Source organism: Trachypithecus francoisi, unplaced genomic scaffold (genome assembly GCF_009764315.1).
Source record: "Trachypithecus francoisi isolate TF-2019V2 unplaced genomic scaffold, Tfra_2.0 Lachesis_group18, whole genome shotgun sequence".
Classification (NCBI taxonomy): Eukaryota; Metazoa; Chordata; class Mammalia; order Primates; family Cercopithecidae; genus Trachypithecus; species Trachypithecus francoisi.
Window position 1 is genome coordinate 269,644 of NW_022681463.1, and position 5,906 is coordinate 275,549.

The following is a 5,906-nucleotide window of genomic DNA, read 5'->3' on the forward strand; positions in this document are numbered from 1 at the left end:
TGTATGCCATTGACTCTGAAATGTATACCAGCCTTTTACTGTGTACCGTGTGTATATAAATCCTCAGAACCGGATGAGCTGCTTAGGGAGGGAATATATTCAAAGTATACCACAGACCAAATCCTGGAGTTCTCCCAACTTTAGAGGATGGAAAGGGGCAAAATCATCTAGCAAAGGAGACTGAGAAGAGGCCAGTGAAGTAGGAATAAAGTATTTCAAGGAGAGTGACGATTCTGTCAGTATTGCTGAGAATTCAAGTAAAAAGACGACTGAAAATTGACTGTTGGGTTTGGCAAAGTTGATGTTGACAACATTGATTAATTTTTATGGAGTGCTGGTATTAGGCGTCTGTAGTGAATGGAAGAGAAAACAGCTGAGGAGGTAAAACAGTGGCTTTAGACAGCTCTTTTGAGAAGTTTTGCTAAAGAAGGGAGGCAAGAGAAGGGGCAGTAGCTAGAAGAGGTTATGTAGTGAAGAGGTTTTTTAAAGATGAGTGTATTAGTCTGTTCTCACACTGCTAATAAAGACACCCAAGACTGGGTAATTTATAAAAGAAAGGTTTAATGGACTCACAGTTCCACATGGCTGGGGAGGCCTCACAATCATGGCAGAAGGCGAAGTGGGAAGCAAGATGTGTCTTAACATGGTGGCAGGCAAGAGGGCATGTGCAGGGGAACTCCCCTTTATAAAACCATCAGATCTCGGGAGACATACTATCATGAGAACAGCATAGGAAAGACCCACCCCCATGATTCAGTTACCTTCCACTGCATCCTCCCCACGACTTGTGGGAATTATGGGAGCTACAATTCAGGTGACATTTGGGTGAGGACCCAGTCAGACCACATCAGTGGGCAGTAATGACGGTTAAGCGTTTCGGATGATCTGCAAGGGAGCACACTTGTTTCGTGGTGGCCCCTCAGTTTGTCCAAGTCATAGTTCCCTAACCCTTACCACCTCCCTCCTATGATTCTAGTTTCTGTTTCTTAGAACTGATGCTTCCAGCTTGTCAAGCTTCAGACATTGGGATCTTTCAAGTGTGTCTTCCCACTGCTGTTCAAATGAAATCCAAGATCTTTATTTTGGCTTACATGACCCTATGTGATTTGACCGCAGCTTGCTTCTCTCTCCTGCCCCTTGTGCTCCAGCCACACACCACCCTCTTCCACTCCGTTCTTCCTACCCCCGGGCCTCACACAGGCTGCTCTCATCCTGGAATACTTTTTCCCACCCACTCTGCTAACACTCCCTCATCCTTAATTGGTGGATACTTGATGTTTTTGTCTGCCCCGCACTACTGCCCTTAAGAACTTACAGGCCAGCTCCAGGCTCAACCAAGCAGCATCACAACTTCCGACCACACCAGTCAAGTAGGTCAATGCAAGCCCATTCTGGGACCGGGGAAGTACCGAGAGAGAGCAGCACACTTCTGGAGATGCAGAGGTACAGCTGGAGCCGTGAAGGGAGGGCCGGCCTGAGTGGAGGAGCCCTTGCCACAGAGTTGAGGTGGTGGTGGAGCTCCAGGATCAGCTGGGCCTGAAGTAAGCCAGCTCCACCCTGGACTCTTCTGTTAAATGATGCATAAACTCCTTGCCCTTGAGCTAGCTGGAGTTTTGTTACTTCAGACTTTGAGCCCTGGCTAATATGCTCTCCGATTAAGTATCATTTTATCAAAGACTTTACCTTATCTTCCTGGTTTAAAAGAGATCTTCCCCCTTAGTTCTTTCTCAGCACCTTATTCTCGTCTTTCATAGTATTTGGTAGAATTTAATAAATTCGATTTAATAAAATATTTGGGTATACATTTATGTAATATTTGTCTCCCCCACTGGACCACAAAAGCTCAATGAGGGCAAGGACCTTGTTTGCTTACTTTGTCCATTACCCTGGCACCTAGGTTTAAAAGGTTTACTGTGTGAATTAGTGATTACGTTAAAGAGTTGAGATCTTACAATGCCAGGCATGGTTCTAAATGCTATACATTTATTAATGTGTGCAATTAACTCTTTGAGGTAGGTACCCAGTTTTTCAAATGAGGAAATTGAGGCTTTCATGATTAACTTTCCATGTCCGATTTCTCATCCCAAGTCTTGGTTGCCAAGCCCTACAGAGGGTCTTTTAACATCTTTCTACCACTACCCTGATTCTCAACTAGATGATTACAATTCTTTAGAATAGTCTGGAACTCCTGTCAAAGGTCAGTAGGTAAGTGTTTTACTGAATGTGAGTTCATCATTTCCTCTTGTTCGTGCTGTGCCCTTTACTGGAGCACTCCACTTGAAGGAGCTGAACAAGCTTAAATGCCATCTGTAGAAAACCTTCCATTATCCTACCACAGTTTCAGTAGCAGTTCTTTCTTGTGACATTTTTCTGTCCACCTTTTATCAATATTTGCACCTTTTCCTCCTTACTAGACTGTAAGATTTTGAGGAAGGATCCGTATCTGTGTCAAATCTTGGTATTGCCAGGTTCACAGCATCTGGTACATACAATAGGCACTCATCTAAAATTTTCAAGGATTTTTGAATATCCCTCAGGAGGTTCACTTCATTCTTTTTTTCTTTTTTTTTTTTAATGCCTCCCTCTCACCCAGGCTGGAGTACAGTAGCAAGATCTTGCCTCACTGCAACCTCTGCCTCCCAGGTTCAAGCGATTCTCCTGCCTCAGCCTCCTAAGTAGCTAGGATTATAGGCGCTTGCTACCACATCTGGCTAGTTTTTGTATTTTTAGTAGAGACTAGGTTTCACCATGTTGGTCAGGCTGGTCTCGAACTCCTGACCGCGTGATCTGCCCACCTCAGCCTCCCAAAGTGCTGGAATTACAGGCATGAGCCACGAAGCCTGGCCCACTTCATTCTTAAATTGCTCTAATTTCACCAAATTCAATTTTTTTTTTTTTTTTAGAGACAGAGTCTCCAGCCCAGGCTGGAGTGCATTGGTGCTAGTTCGGCTCACTGCAAGCTCCACCTCCCGGGTTCCCACCATTCTGCCTCAGCCTCCCAAGTAGCTGGGACTACAGGCGCCCTCCACCACGCCTGGCTAATTTTTGTATTTTTAGTAGATACGGGGTTTCACTGCATTACCCAGGCTGGTTTTGAACTCCTGACCTCAGGTCATCTGCCCACTTCGGCCTCCCAAAGTGCTGAGATTACAGGTGTGAGCTACTGCACCTGGCCAAATTCTGGTTAAATTTTCTTGTGAGTTGGTTGTAACTGGGTTGACATACTACCGTGGGTAGAGCAAGAAATTCTGAACAGCTGAAGGCGCAAATTGAAGAGGCTAGAAATACCTTTTTCCTCTTTCTAAAATAGCTTACCTTTACTGAATATTCACTGCCCACCAGGCTCTCCCCTAGTTTCACTGACTTCTCCCAAGTTTTATGAGGTAGGGCTATCATTACACCTTCCTATAATAAAGTCTGTATTAACATTCCCAGGCTAAGGACTTTTGCTTATTACAAGTACTTTTTAGTATTAAAATTACTTTTATGTTTAGCTTATTTCCCCTAAGGATGTCTTAAGGGGGAGAATCCATGATTTTGTCTTCACAGAATAGTTGCCTAGCCATGATTAATCCTTTCTAACACAATAAACATAACTTCCTTCAAGCTTGTGCCTTGCAGACTCCAGGAAATTAGTTATTTGCAAAAGCAACCTATATTTAAGTAATAGAAGACAAACCAGAACAGGCAGACATCTGGCTGTTCTTAACATATTCAAAGTGGAAACTATGACCATGTCATTTTTTTTTGAGAGAGGCATTTTGAGTGTGTATAAAAACTGAATAGGTCTACTGTAGATAACTAGGCAAAAATCGCTAATTGTAGGGGATAACATCACTGCAATAATAGTGTGTCAGTGTAGTGTGGGTGGATGCCAGACTATAAGAAACTGAGTATGAAAGAACATTATTTCTGGAAATGTTTCAACTAGTCCTCTATTTTTGGCTACCTAGGTCCAATGACCCATTTTTGAGCTGTTAAAGTAGCCCCTCAATCTGGGCCTCATTGTCACCTATAAATGACCACTGTAGTCACTGTATCTCAGTTGTGGTTGCATGAAATAATGCTGGTAAAGTTGTTCCTCAGCACAGTATCAGTGTTCCTTACTTATGGGGTCATGTCTGGATAAACTCATCATGAGTTGAAAATATCCTGTCAGAAGTGCCCTTTCTACTTAAAATGTGTTCAGTTCACAGCGGGTTTATCGGGATGTAGCGCCATAATGAGCTGAGGACCGTAGTGAATGGCTTATCACTTATGCTCCATCGCAAAGCTGAAAAATCTAAAGTTGAACTATCATAACTTGGGAGCCATCTGTGTTTGGCACAAGTAAACACTTAAGTCATAAACTTGATTTAGTGTTGCTTTCTCAGTTTCACAAAAACAAGTCTGAAATGTGTTTAATTGAAAAAGAAAGAGATATATCGAGTTCAGCTCTTTATTTAGTATGTTCAATTTTGGAGAATCTTAAACCTAGCCTAATAATGTTTCTTTCTACCCCCATTCACACCTGCCTCTCATATGCATAAAACCAATACCTAAAGCATTACCTGAGTCAATGATCAGCTGGGCATAACCGTCCCAGTTTTTGTATACCGTGAAAAACTAAAAAGACACAGGCAATGTCATGTACTGTAACACATATTCCAAAGGGAAAACATCAATTCCAAAATACCTATGAGCCAATGAGGCAACCAGGGCAGACACTAAAGCACTGAGCAAGACACTGTCATGACAACTATTTCTATTTTATATGTGGGGAAACAGCTCAGTGATTACTTAAAGCCACACTTACTTACCAAAGCCCGAGATAAAGAAGTCTTTTGATTCTTAGCATTATATTCAATATTCTACTAGATATTCTCTAACTGTACTTTTAATGGAATATTGAAATCTTTAAAGGAAAAATTCCATGTTGGAACCAAGCAAAGGGTGGAATGTGACAAACCAGCTCAACCACTTTGGCGTACAAAGTCCTTTATTTAGTTCCTACCCTCTTCATCTGCATAGTAAATCATAGGGATTTTCCCCCCACGAATAGGAAGTCAATCATGGCTATTCTCCAAAAAGCTAGGTGTAAATTAACTTTATGGCTCCACTCTATCTAATCTGAATGAATAAACAACCTAAAGGTTTGGGGTAAACCCCAGCACAGAAGAGGCACCAGATCTCGGCTCCAGGTTGGTCTCTGCCACTGCTAACAGGGACACCAGTTCCCCAGAATCGTTAGATTTTAAATGGCTGTTTTTCTAGGTACCAGATAAAACTAGTGCAATTTAATTGCTGCTAGTACTTTTTTTTAAATTTTGGGATATACATTTTCACTTGGCTACTGTAACAAACTAAAGGGAATGTACAGTACACTGTCATACCGTTCATCAACTTCAAAATGAGAATAGTGCCATGGAAGAGTTCCAGTTTTAACACCACTTTACGGCCGATAACCAGTATTTGTTGTTTTCTAATTTGCCAGGCACTATTCTAAGCTCTTTTAAAATATTCAATCTTGGCCGGGCGCGGTGGCTCAAGCCTGTAATCCCAGCACTTTGGGAGGCCGAGACGGGCGGATCACGAGGTCAGGAGATCGAGACCATCCTGGCTAACACGGTGAAACCCCGTCTCTACTAAAAATACAAAAACTAGCCGGGCGAGGTGGCCGGCACCTGTAGTCCCAGCTACTCGGGAGGCTGAGGCAGGAGAATGGCGTAAACCCGGGAGGCGGAGCTTGCAGTGAGCTGAGATCTGGCCACTGCACTCCAGTCCGGGCGACAGAGCGAGACTCCGCCTCAGAAAAAAAAAATAATAATAATAATAATAAAATAAAATAAAATATTCAATCTTGACAATCCTATAGGTCATTATCTCCATTTTACAAAAGATTCAAATAATTTATCCAAGTTTGCAGA